Below are 14,555 nucleotides of genomic sequence, written 5' to 3'. Positions count from 1 at the left end.
GTGCTATGACCGACGAATTTACCGCATTAAAGGACAATCATACATGGGACTTAGTCCCTAAACCTACTGATGCTTCTATTATTCGCTGCCATTGGTTGTATCGTCATAAATTTCATGCAGATGGCTCATTACAGCGCTATAAAGCGCGCCTTGTCGTTAATGGTAAGACATAACAGGTCGGTATTGATTGTGATGAAACTTTTAGCCCGGTTGTTAAACCAACGACGATTCATACCGTCCTCAGCTTAGCAGTCTCCAGGTCCTGGCCGATTCACCAGCTTGATGTCAAAAATGCCTTTTTACATGGTGACTTGGAAGAGACAGTGTACATGCATCAACCACCTTGGTTTGTTGATCCATCTGCCCCTTATCATGTGTGTAAGCTTCGAAAATCTCTATATGGGTTAAAGCAAGCACCCCGGGCTTGGTATCATCGATTTGCTAAGTTTATTTTGTCTCAAGGCTTCACTAGCAGTACATGTGACCCGTCGCTCTTTATTTATAAAACTGCTACCTCTACAGCCTACTTACTTCTCTATGTGGATGATATTGTGCTTACCGCGTCGAGTAGTGCTCTTATTCGATCCATCATTGCTAGCTTGTCTCGAGAATTCGCTATGACGGACCTTGGCACTCTCCATCATTTTCTCGGTATCAAAGTTACCCGCTCCAAAGATGGTCTATTTTTATCACAAGAACAGTACGCTCGTGACATCATTAAAGGAGCCCAAATGACCTCGTGCAAACCCAGTACCACTCCCGTTGATCCCGGTTCTAAGCTTAGTGCGGACTCTGGTCCGTCTGTTGAGGATCCTTCTTTATATCACAGCTTGGCCGGGGCACTTCAATATCTCACATTTACCAGGCCCGATATCTCGTATGCCGTTCAACAGGTGTGTCTATTCATGCATGATCCGCGTGCCTCTCATCTCCATTTTCTTAAGCGGATTATTCGGTATTTGCAAGGAACGGCCCATCACGGCATTACAATTCGCCCTTCTCGATCCCCTAACCTCACGGCCTACTCCGATGCTGATTGGGGAGGGTGTCCCGATTCTCGCCGTTCTACTTCTGGGTATTGCGTGTTCATGGGTGACAACCTTATCTCTTGGTCCTCGAAGCGCCAAGCAACCGTCTCACTATCTAGTGCTGAGGCTGAGTACCGTGGCGTCGCCAACGCCGTTGTCGAGACCAGTTGGATTCGGAATTTGCTTCTCGAGTTACATGTGACATTACACCGATCCACTATTGTATTTTGTGATAACATTTCTGCAGTTTATCTATCCGGCAACCCGGTCCAGCACCAACGGACTAAACATGTCGAGCTACATATTCATTTCGTCCGTGACAAAGTCAAACTTGGAGAAGTCCGTGTCCTTCACATCCCTGCCGAGTATCAATACGCTGATATCTTTACTAAAGGACTTCCACAGCATCTCTTCCAACGGTTTTGCTCCAGTTTGAGTGTTCGGTCCCCTCCCGCTCCAACTGCGGGGGCGTGTTAGCTAGTAAATATTCTATAGTCAACTAGTAAATATTTTAGCCTTATTTCTCTCCTAAAGTAGTTAGATTGTATCCTCTAACCTAGGTAAGTAGATCTCCTAATTCGTAGCTAATACGGTTGTATCCTTTGCATATATATTGCTAATAATATCTCAACCCTAATCAAGGGTTTCAACCATTAACACAAATTTATAACTGATGATATGGGAACTCATAAGTATCATTGAGATCTAATAATAAAGTAATAAGTAAAAGGATTAAAGTAGTGACTTTCGGAGCAGTGGAGTACAACAATACAACCAATCCTTCAGACATGATAAATCATAATCCTATAAATGAAATTTAATTTATTACCAAAGAAATATGTAAACCCAAAAACAAATGTAACTTCCTAAGTTCACCCATATGACATCTACACTACACATAACACATTTCTTCACATATGTACTCCGTTCTCAGCAACATACAAAGTAGGGATAATGAAAATTGGAACATATCCTTAATTCCTTACACATGGCTAAACTCAAATACAATAATTACAAAATGGAATAAAATTTAGAAATAAAATCGAGCTAGAGAGATGGGAGAAAGATTAAATCGGGAATAAAGAGGTTATATACTTCATGTAATCAATAATATAATGTTTTTGACATTCATTAGGAGGAAGAAGAAAGGTTGAATAAATGTAACCGATTCAATAAATGGGGGAATATGAAAAGCATAGAGGCGTTAGCGGAGATGAAAGTTAGAAATGAAGTAAATATCTAACCAAATGAAGAAATGGTTGGTAAGTAGGTTGTTTATGTGTTCAGATACCATGTATGGGTGGCCTGGTGGTCGTAGAGTGAATAAGGGGTAAACCTCCGTTCGGTAAATGTCACTTCTCCTCCGCCTTTGTGCTAGTATATAATTTCTTAGCACAAATTCTTGTTTGTTACGGCACATATCCGTCACTCTTGAGTGACGGATACTATTTTACCTCACAAAGTACCCACTTTTTCTCTCTCTGCAATACTATTCATGTGGTCCCCTTTCTCCACTAACCCATTTTGTTACCATTTTAACTCACAAAATATCCGCCACAAATGGTAACCCGTCACAAGGGAGACCAATTGATTTCTTAGGCACCTATTTATTTTGATTAGGCTTTTGTATATGTCATTATTTCTCTTCACTTGATTCATGAGGTCCATGTGTGCCATTATTCCCGAGCTTCTGGTCATATCATAGTTACACAAATAAGTAGATGCAAGCAGGAATTGGCTAGCTTTAATGTATGATGAACGACGACTAAATATAGGCTCTAGGGCACAACATACAAAAGGCGTAACAAAGCAAGGACGACCAATTAACATGAGTTTGAACAACATCAAGTTAACCCAAACACTGCTTTGATATTAACTGCACCTGCCTTAGGTACAAAAAGATTGACCACTTAACGTTTGGGTGTCGATGCGTAAATGTAGCATTCAGCGTCGTGTGGTAGGGAGTGGTAAATTTTTCGTGCAGACAACTTCGACAATTGTGTATTTTTTTCCTCGAGCTGGCAGCAGCTTTATAGTCTTCGAGCGGTCACGATTTATCTAGAAATTATGCTTCATTTAATCATATACCAAAGGCGAATAATAGCAAGTGTTTGGCTCCGTTCGAAATGCGTAAAGATGAAGTATGAAGGCAATGGTGGGAAAAAGAATAGGCAAAGGATATAGACAATGGCCATCGTTTCTTTCGCTTCCCGGAAAGATTCAGTGCCTTGAGAGTTTCTACAATTTCATACCCTAGTTAAAAGCATATCAGTCATCTAAACACCAATAGGTCCTGTATATTTGATTCCACAGCCCCATTTAAATTTAATGAAGGTCCAGTTGCATTCCGCTATTTTTGACTTTTGAGTAACAATGTTCGAATATCAGCAAGAACCTCTTAGCTTAAACCGACAGCTGTACTTAGTTTGAGTCTTATTTCCATGACCGATCTTCGGTCATTTTCACACAAAGCGACCTTTGACGCTAGTTTGGAGCAAATAGAAGCCTATGTGTTTACAGTCCTGCAGTCATTGCAATGTTAAAATGGACTAGTCAATGAATAAATCAGAAGGGGTAATTAATCGACAAAGAGCAAGTCCGAACAGATGTGATCACTGAAAAACATAAGAGTTGGTCGCTCGCTTTGGACCATACGACTTAGAACGAATATAATACCTGGGGTAGGCTATCGGCTTCTCGAAAGAGCAGAACATCAAGCGAAATTAAAAATAATTCATCTTATTACTGAATGTAGAAGCGAAATTACCTGTAGCACAAATCCACCAATACAACCTTCAATGTACATTATATTTCCCTTTCTCGCACTGCGTAGTTGTAGATGATAAATCATACATCATCTCCATGTGAATGAAATCAAGAGGAGATCACAATTAAAATTTGCAAAAATGATTAATTGAATAAAGGCGTTAATTTAAATTGAAAGCGAGGGATGCGTTTTGGGAAAGAAGACATTCCCGGTTCGGTAGTGACGTTGGATGTTGTGGGCAACTCTTGGAGGGCTTCGGAGTAGCCGCTGGGTAATGGCGGTGGTTTGATACAATTTGGGTCTCGGGAGTTCTTGTTGGTTGTGGTAATATACATGGGCTTCCATGTGTGCCGGTATATATTCGGATAGTATAGAGGAATATGGAGAGCATTGAAGAATCAAGAGAAGGGGAAGAGGTAGAAAACTGAAACATTCATTTAATCAAGGGAGTATTCAAACACTGGACATTATGCAGTATGTGTAGATGACATTTCTATGATGTGGCAGTTTGTGTAGATGAGTTTTCCTACGTGTCAAGATGGTTTGTGGGTAGTTTGTCTTTTAATAATTTGTGGGTAGTTTATCTTTTAATAATATTAGTCGTTGCACCGCGCTGCCCCAATTTGGTTAATCGTGTAGGTGACCTCATTAGTAAGCATAGTTACGGAAATGGATATTGCGATTCACATTCCCCAAAATCCGTATTGAAGACGGCAAGTACTATACTGCTAACACTACAATGGTGCAGACAAAAGAATGCATGGTATTGTAAAATACCTACAATACAACATAGTTTAGCAAAACACATCAGCAGCATTGTCATATGAACGAACGTGGCTCAACAACCGGACCTATAACGTAGCGTAAACACAATAATAAAGAGCTAACGTTTGCAATAGTGTAGTTTCAAGGATCTCAAATTTAATCGTGTAGCTTTAAGGACCTCCACAACTGCTTCTGTCAACTTTCACCAAGTTTTGTTTTATTCATTGACTTTTGTCTTTTAAAACTAATACGCGTACAAATGTACAATAAATATACATGTATGCTCGAATAATTTTATTTCTCTAATTTGTGCTTTTCCAAAAACAATACTCCATACTGAAACTATAAATGGTTATTTGGAGAAAGATGAAATTCGTAATGCAGAGCATTAGTAGTAGTGTCCGGTTAACACTATACAACGTTAAAGTGAAACGTATTGATTCAAAAATGCGCTCCTAATTCAAACATTTCCTTCACTAACATTTCCCGTGTAGTTGGGAAGGGTACCTTGTGCTTCAAGCATTCGGATCAATTGATCGAAGTCGGATTCTGGAATGACTGAACGAACCTCCATCTGCCCCGCCACTATCAGACCCAACACCGCAGCTTTTACCTCCCTAATAACAGTGCACCACTGATGTCTTTCGTGCTCAAATGTTGTGCCCCCTACATATCCCAAGTGATCCCGCACCACAACCCTCCATACCACATCCCTTGTCATTATATGAGCTACTTAAGTAGTCCAGTGCCTGGACTATACTCCAGTTCCAAATAATTGTTCCAATATTTTATTGCATTTCTCAGAACAACATATGGTTCACCTACAACTCCGCCAAGCTTTACCGTATTCTTATCATTTCACATTGCCCAAAACACCATAAACTTTTTACTGAAGTCCCTCACATCCTTTGTCTCCAGATTACCTCGACTCCATTCTTCATCTGTGTCATTGGCCAGACTCCCAGACTCTTTTGGTAAAAATAAACATTAAATTAGAACATGTACCCCCGGCTCAATTGTCAAATTGCATCGGCTGTAGGTAGGATTAAAATCTTGTACTCTCCTTTTGTAAAGTTGCGCTACAAGGAAGAGTGTTACAGCAACAAACAGGCACCCCACAGCAAAGATATGACCTAAAGTGGGGTTTCAATCTCCTAAATAGCATTCCTGATGGGGTTTTTTCTGCTACTGCTTCTTGAGGCTTCTTCACGGCTCATCCACCATCGAATGAAAGCATAACCCGTCTTCACCGAGTACAACCCCATCCCTGGAATAATGGCATATCAGTTCATCCTCCCCCGGGTTTATGCATATAGGAATTTTAGTGATCTCGTTAACTTCAATTCCTAATACACTTTCGTATACCTTCCCCACATTCCGTTCACTGCCATCCAACCATTATGACACTCAAGCCTTCTTATTCGCAGTAGAGAAGGACCAAACTCGTAAAATTGGCGCCCCAAGAATCCATGCTTCACATACACTGTAACTCACTCTGAAGTTCGGTAAAGAACATCCCGGCAATGGTTGTCCAAGTTTGACCGCTTTTCCCTTCTGTAGTTCAGAACTCGAAGCTGGTACAAAGTACAAGAGAAGTAATAAGAAAGGAAAAAACACAGAGTAAAGGGGATGTGTTTCACATCACGTGAGAGGCACACAAAAGCTATATTCGGAATAGTGTAAAAGTCCTTGTTTTCTAATGGATATAGATAGATATACTAAACTAAATGTGAGAATTGTCTGGCACGGTGAACAATGATGTTGATGGCTTTATACTTTCACATTCTAAATTTGGAAATCTCTTCGACACGAATAGAATTTTAGCTCAAGCCCTTCCCATAACATCACCGTTAAGCTACTTTAGCGGGGGCTTAGAGTTATAACACCTAGAAGCACAATAGATGCAAGGAAACTTGGGAAGACTGACTTGACGCGAGAACGAATAAGACCTAAGCAGGATTATACGAGAACAGACCTATATTGCAATTGAGACGAACTAAATTGTTATTGTCCGGAACTCTGTTGGACACAGTGTTGACCCATTCGAAAATGGATCAGCTAAAAAATAATCAGATCAAAACTACCAGAAGTCACCTAATTTTTCCGAAATTAATAAGTTGAAATTACGCCCAAGTAAATTTACATAGCAAATGGCATGAATCTTGATATAGTGGAGTACCACACCTGAATGATGAGCGAGTGATAGTTCTAGACGTAGACCAAGCATACCTAAAACAGCAAGCAAAGGAATTATAAACAGATCAGCCCAAAATAAATCCCAAAGACATACATAAGTACAAAACCAACAACTTCTTAGAACCCACACGATTATTATCACCCTATACCCATTTGTAAAGGCCAAGTTCCAAAAGCCTTACAAGCCAAATATCAGAGCAGTTAATAGCACACACAATAAAGAAGCGACGACATAAATCAAAAGTTACATATAGATAATACTCGCATAGGAGAAATTAGGTTTATTGGGATGTTCAATGGTGAGCCCAATAAATAAACACCCCAATCAAACAACTTGATGTAGAGGATGACCTTAGCCGTGATACACGCGGACAAACTCCTAGCATGGAACGAAAAAATAGTTACATTAGTGACCTAAAAAGCCTAGAATACATTAACGAAGGTGGCATAAACATGCATCGCCTTGAACATTAGTGATTCAAAAACCCTAAAGTACTCAAGAGCAAAGTTAAAAATCTACTTGCGCAAAGTTATAAAAACTTATGTTGGCGCATATACGAACTTATGTTGGCCCTCAGTGTGCCCTAAATATGAAAATTAGAGATATAGTTGTCTCTCAAGAGCAAAGTTTAAAATTAGAGATATTACTGTATTAGAGGACAGTGTGGTGTTGTTTCCAAATTGAAATGCAGCTAAATTGTTGCAATGTGGCACACGCAATAGAAACAAAGAATGCAGAAATGATTTCAATTTAAAAACACAGCAAAGTGCGAGAGAAGAGAAACTCCTAATCAAAATTTACAATTGTTTAAATGAGAATTGAGAGTACTCTGATTAAATAAGAAAACGCACATTGAAAAGCTTGAGGCCTTGACCATCACCCAATGGAGATATAAAATCAAAAGTTCTATTTTCCAACCAAAACCTAAGCTAACCATAAGTCCGTAAGCTATTTGACAGCTACAATGAGATACCAGTTCACTTTCAAATTCAGTAAGAGGATTTTCTGAACCTTCCTTGGTTACCATTCTTATCTTGCCAACACTTGTACACTGATTAAATTTACACCCCTTGTGTCTTCTCACTTCGTATGCATCTAATGGCACTGGCGGAAACCCTAAACAACCACCAATATCAACATCATATTCGTCATTAATGGTTATTGGCACTGACTTAACACATACTCTGTATTATTTTTAGAAAATGTTGGTGAGAGGTTCAGATCGAAAAGACCCTAAAGAAACCTTCAGCAAAAACATGGAAATTGCTTATAAGGGCTACATTCTCATTCATCTCTTTTGTCATTTATGCGAAGAACATATCCAACTGAGATAACCCTATCGCGCTGCAAATTTGACAATCGATAATAAGTTGCTTGGCAAATTGAGAGCCAAAAGAAGCTATTTACGAATTCCATTTATTGATATAGAAGTAAATCGCCAGCACTGTCCTCATGTTTGTCCTCTCAAGAGCTTAAGTTACATCTTCCAAAGTCTCGAACTGCATAATTGAGAAGTTCATTACATTAAAAAAACAAAAACAAGTCAATATTAAAAGAACAGATTTGTGAGTATCAGGACAGCAGAGTTAACTCTACCCCATAATCCCATACCCTACTAACCTCATCACGAAAATGTGTTTCATTTTTATAGACATACTGTCATCTTTATTAGACTCCGCCCTAACACAAGAATCGGGGATTTTTTTTCACTTATCATTCAAGTTAAGGCTGAAATAATTATTTGAGATTTGACTGTTCTCAACATTATGGCAAATAGTTAACTCGAAGAAATGATCTATTTTTTTCGCTAATCGAAATTATAGGAAAGACAAATGTAGAATTGCCCCCATTTAATTTTGGCAAAATATTTAGAAATGGCAACTCCAGATGAGCCAGAAAGCAAAAAATGGCACATTTTCACTAAACGGAATGTGTTATCCTACTACCCCGAATGATTGCTTGTAGCCTACGTCTGGGGTTGGTGTGTCGGGACCGATTCAGCCTATTGAAATAAATCTGTTAGTTTACTATTTTCCTATCCTTTAGGCTACAAGTTGCAACAAACCCTTTATTTTTGCATTTTAGTGCACATGTAAGGGGCACTCAATGTTACTTGTGGTGACCAAAAAACCTCACATCTACCTAGAGCAACTTTCCTAAAAAACTCTCAACATCTACTGCCATATACTTACTTTCCTTCTTTTACTCTTCAACACTCATTTTCCTCTAACCCATTCCCTTATTCTAATTTCAATCTAATTCACTACTACTCACTGCCATCCAAAGGGATGCTTTGTGATGACTATTATGTAAGTTTCTTTTCCCTTAGAAACAAAGAAAAATTAGAATTGTTAATGTTTCTTCTTAGATTATCTGTTTTGAACTATGTCATAATTACAATCACTCTGACTTTGACAGTTTAATGATTTGCAATTAGGGAACAGAAATGACCTTAAATGACCGATTCAAACAAAAAAGTTAATAGCAATTATTACCTGTCTATATACTGGAGACAACTCCAAGTAGGATATGACCCCAAAGATACTCCAATCACATAGAACTTGGGCCGTAATTCAAATTGATCTGCGAGTAGCTCAATATCTAATGCTTCACTCTTTAGCGACTTTTTTGGGGTATGGATCACTTTCCCCATAGCCCGCTCTATCATACAGAATCATTTAAATCTTCAGCCTGTCAATTACTTCCTGAAAACTTTATCATTGTAAATCAAGCTGATTTTATCTCAAGCAAAGACTCGAATAAAAACATAAGTTCAGTATGATACTGCAATACCAGCTGCTAATCTACTATACAGGATACATCACAAACCTTAGTTCAAAAACCAAACATCTTTTGGGTGGGGGACCAATTGCTTCAACAATAGTTCTTGATAACCACATTAACAAAAGAGAATCATGCTACTTAAATGATACATTCAATTTCGTTCTCAATTCCGATCTCCGAATCTATAACAAATAAATCTCACAAATATGATATACTCAAAAAGTACTCCTGGACGATAACACATTCCTCTCTTCTAATCCACTTCATCATTCTTTTCTCCCTCTAAATATTCAAAACTTGCAATCATCACACGTAATCTCACTTCCAATTGCAGCAAAGCTTACCCAGCTCCCATTTTCAAGCATTCAATCGGTAATAAATCTCTTTTAAGACCATCTTAACGGATCCAAAAACATACCTACAACACTAATCAATGCTCATTACTAATCGACTACATGGGTTTCTTTAGATCTTGTTCATGCTTACAAATCTCTCTTAAGACCGTCTTAAGTTGAAACAAATTCCAAAACATACCTCTAATACTAATCAATGCTCATTACTAACCAGCTACATGAGTTGCTTTAGATTCGTTTCAAGCTTACAACCGTCTTAAAAAAGAATTTATACTCAATCAGAATAACAACCAAGAATTCAATCATTCAACAAACATACAATCGAGCATCAAATCATTAACGGTAAAACCCCAAATAAAAAACCAAAACGAGGCGGGTTTTGAGATCATATACTTGAGGTGCTAAAAAGCTCATATCTTTGTTACCACCAAAACCATGAACAATACTAATATTAAAGTTTGCATCTTGTTTAACAACCCCAGTTTCTCTATATGCCAAAAATCTACCATCTCGTTTGTGATGGGTATTCTAATTAAAGGTAAACAAATGAACGGGATAGAGGGCGTACTTAATACCCAGAAAAGATTGAAAATAAGCAGGAAGACTGAGAGTTGAGATCGGAAGAGTCCCAAAGGCTATTGTTTAATCATCAACTGGCAATGATGAAATAGTTACACACCTGAGGCAGCCTAAATGCTAAATGCCATGATCTATAACCTGAACTCTATGCCAACTTCCGCCTCCCTCAGCGTCAACCGTAACCTCTGGAGGGAATAATAGAAAGGTAAGATATGGAGCCACCAAAGAATTCATCCAATTTGAATAAGCGAAAATATAAGGAGGGATAAATGTAAGATATTTGGCCACCCTACGACCAATATAGCAACCTTTAATCAAGGAAGTAATATATTATGAGCTGTTTTGGGGATAGTCTTACGAAATAGACTCATCCTAATGCAACCTAAAATAATAAATTTGGACACATTTATCCTCTTCTAGCCACCATGTTTTTCCACTTTGTTCAAGAAAGACATTTTGGTTTACGAGTAATACTGTTTAATAACTTAATTTAAAATGTGTGCATGTCGATTGAAAGTGTCCGCTGATCTCTATAAACGATCATATAGGGACAAGTTGAGTGAAACGGTATGGTATGAGTATTACTAAGATTGAATATTATTCCCTCGGTTCATTTGTTTACCGTTGGTTTTCCGATAACCCAGAACTCAATTCAAGTGATACAAATAAAAAAAAAACACAAACTACCATACAACACCAGAATAAGCTAAACCAAACCTACCCACCAAACCATTTTATCTTACGGACCACACTTTCAAATCTAGAATTAAGAACCATTCTACAAAAAAAAGCAACTTAAAAACAAAGAAATCCTTGATGGATTGAGCAAGGTGTGACAACTTTAATGAATTTCTCGGTATTTGAACATTAACCTAATCAAACAAACATGCCCAATTAGTAGAAGACAATAATAATAAGCAATAATAATAAGCAGGTGAATACTATTAGAGGAAACCAAATAAATTTGAATGCCGCATAAAAATATTGGATTCATGACTTAGCTGGAAACGAAGGAAACGAAATAAACATGTTCAAAGTAGATACAGAGAAATCAAACTATAAACCATAGAATTCAACGGGGAACTTGGTGATTAACTGATGATCAGGGGAAAGCAAAACCCTAATTCCATTATTTGGTCATAAAAAGTGCTGAGCAAGAAAAATGACGAATTACCATAGCTCCATCATCATCCTAATCATAATCGTCTTGTCTGCATCGTCGTCGCCGTCATCAATATAATAGAAAAACATGTTGGAGAATTACACGAATCAAGTAGAACACCCAAAAAACAAAATTAAATGAAGGTGTAGCAGAAATGTAGGGCCAAGTAATTGCATACCTCCGGGCTCAATTAGGCAACCTAAAAAGCAAACAAGCTTGAAAATTTGGGCAGCAATGGAAGCAATTGTATACCTCCGAGCTCCATGTGTTTGGCTATAGTCTGGTCTTCAACAAAAACTGCAAATATGGAGTACTTAAAGCAGCAGGTGGAACATACACAAATAAACAAAAGTTGGGAAAGCAGAATGACAATGAGGAAGAGCTCAGACAATGAATTCTTACAAACCTACCAGCGAATCATCATAGAGATAATAACTAAGGAAAAAAAAACTAATCTATTCAATTGACAATTAATGATCCACCTCAATAGATAACATCCAATATCAGCATCAATGGGGGTAAGCTAAGATGACGCTATCTCACCGGTCACCATCGTCATATGAGCCGCCACTGACCGCGTCGCCATTCACAGCCGTCGTCGACAAAACCCTAATAAGATTAATATATGGGATGAAACAATTAATTAGAAAGTAAAAGAAAGGTTGACATGGTAGTAGAAAGAAAGGAAGTGAAGTGAGAGGATTAGAGGGTGTGGGAACAGGGCTCTTTGAAGAGATGAAAAGATGGAGGAGCCATGGAGGAAGTGAGATGAAGAGATGGAGAAAACTGAGAAAAAAAAGGGTTTTTTTGTCAAACACAACCTTTAAAAAAAAAAATTCTTCCAAACACCACCTTTAAAAAAAAAAGTTTGTGAAACACAACCTTTAATAAATTTTTTGTTGTCAAACACGACTTTTTGCCCGAAGGACTTAACATTTTGCAATGGGGTAATTTTCAGTCGATGTTTGAGATAGAAAACGATGTCGGTTTGAGGCGTTTTTGGAGTCGTTGGAAAGGTGGAAATACAAGCTTTCCAGGGGTTATAAATACGATAGTCAAAGGTGGCCTTATATGGGGTCTATTGATGTGTAAAGTAAGGCTGGCCGGAGAGATTAGCGGGTGGTCGGGGATTTTTAGTGGGTCTTTTAAAGAGGTTATGATGCTTTGTTTGGTCTGAAATTTGATATGTAGGTAGCAGGGAGTGTAAGGTAGGCCGTAGTTGTGTTGTTTTTTGTGGTTGTTTGTTGGAAGTGGTGGTTTGAGGTGAGTGAATTGACCCACAAAAAAAATCCTACTTTGACATTCTTTTGAATGTTTTTTACCTTCAAATTAACTCCCCTCGAACCACCACTTATAACCAACAATCACCACAAACAACACAACTAAGACCTGCCTTGCACTCCCTGCTACCTACATACCAAATTTCAGACCAAACAAAGCATCATAACCTCTTTAAAAGACCCACTAAAAATCCCCGACCACTCGCTAATCTCTCCGACGAGCCTTACTTTACACAACAATAGACCCCACATAAGACCACCTTTGACCATCGTGTTGATAACCCATGGAAATTTTGTATTTTCACCTTTCGAAAGAGTCTAAGAACCCCTCAAACCGACATCGTTTGCTATCCCAAACATCGATTGAAAGTTACCCCATTGCAAAATGTTAAGTCCTTCAGCCAAAAAGTCGTGTTTGACAACAAAAAATTTATTAAAGGTTGTGTTTTAAAATTTTTTTTTTAAAGGTGGTGTTTGGTAGATTTTTTTTTTAAAGGTTATGTTTGACAAAAAACCATATAATTTGGGTCCTTAAAGTTTACTTCACTCCTCAGTACTCCCTCCATTTCTTCCCTTTTGGGTTTTTGTCAAACACAACTTTTAAAAAAAAATTCTTCCAAACACCACCTTTAAAAAAACGTTTGTAAAACACAACCTTTAATAAATTTTTTGTTGTCAAACATGACTTTTTGGCTGAAGGACTTAACATTTTGCAATGGGGTAACTTTCAATCGATGTTTGGGATAGAAAACGATGTCAGTTTGAGGTATTCTTGGACTCTTTGGAAAGGTGGAAATACAAGCTTTCCATGGGTTATCAACACGATGGTCAAAGGTGGTCTTATGTGGGGTCTATTGTTGTGTAAAGTAAGGCTGCTCGGACAGATTAGCGAGTGGTCGGCGATTTTTAGTGGGTCTTTTAAAGAGGTTATGATGCTTTGTTTGGTCTGAAATTTGGTATATAGGTAGCGGGGAATGTAAGGTAGGTCTTAGTTGTGTTGTTTGTGGTGGTTGTTAGTTACAAGTGGTGGTTCGAGGGGAGTTAATTTGAAGGTAAAAAACATTCAAAAGAATGTCAAAGTAGGATTTTTTTTGTGGGTCAATTCACTGACCTCAAACCACCACTTCCAACAAACAACCACAAAAAACAATACAACTACGGCCTACCGTACACTCCCCGCTACCTACATATCAAATTCAGACCAAACAAAGCATCATAACCTCTTTAAAAGACCCACTAAAAATCCCCGACCACCCGCTAATCTCTCCGACCAGCCTTATTTTACACATCAATAGACCCCACATAAGGTCACCTTTGACTATCGTATTTATAACCCCTGGAAAGCTTGTATTTCCACCTTTCCAACGAGTCTAAAAACGCCTCAAACCGACATCGTTTGCTATCTCAAACATCGACTGAAAGTTACCTCATTGCAAAATGTTAAGTCCTTCGGGCAAAAAGTCGTGTTTGACAACAAAAAATTTATTAAAGGTTGTCTTTTACAAACTTTTTTTTAAAGGTGGTGTTTGGAAGAATTTTTTTTTAAAACGTTGTGTTTGATTAAAAAACCCCAAATTATATACATATCTAGCTATAAGGACCTAAAATTACAAAGGCGAGCTTTAAAGACCTTTTGGCTT

At 38.1% G+C, this 14,555-nt stretch overlaps 2 long non-coding RNA genes across 2 annotated transcripts; both read right to left on the bottom strand.

Moving 5' to 3' along the window:
- Window positions 1-2,880: 2,880 nt before the first annotated feature.
- On the bottom strand, window positions 2,881-4,281 carry LOC141633572 (uncharacterized). The gene is made up of 2 exons (XR_012538373.1): window positions 3,796-4,281; window positions 2,881-3,550 (listed from the first exon to the last, which is right to left on the bottom strand). It is a non-coding gene; the product is annotated as an uncharacterized LOC141633572 (long non-coding RNA).
- A 3,923-nt stretch (window positions 4,282-8,204) lies between these two features.
- Window positions 8,205-10,658, bottom strand: LOC141633571 (uncharacterized). The gene is made up of 3 exons (XR_012538372.1): window positions 10,574-10,658; window positions 9,253-9,462; window positions 8,205-8,256 (listed from the first exon to the last, which is right to left on the bottom strand). It is a non-coding gene; the product is annotated as an uncharacterized LOC141633571 (long non-coding RNA).
- Window positions 10,659-14,555: the final 3,897 nt, after the last annotated feature.

This window comes from Silene latifolia, chromosome Y, assembly GCF_048544455.1.
Source record: "Silene latifolia isolate original U9 population chromosome Y, ASM4854445v1, whole genome shotgun sequence".
Classification (NCBI taxonomy): Eukaryota; Viridiplantae; Streptophyta; class Magnoliopsida; order Caryophyllales; family Caryophyllaceae; genus Silene; species Silene latifolia.
The sequence above is the reverse complement of the archived record's forward strand: the minus strand, read 5'-3'. Positions and strand labels throughout refer to the sequence as shown.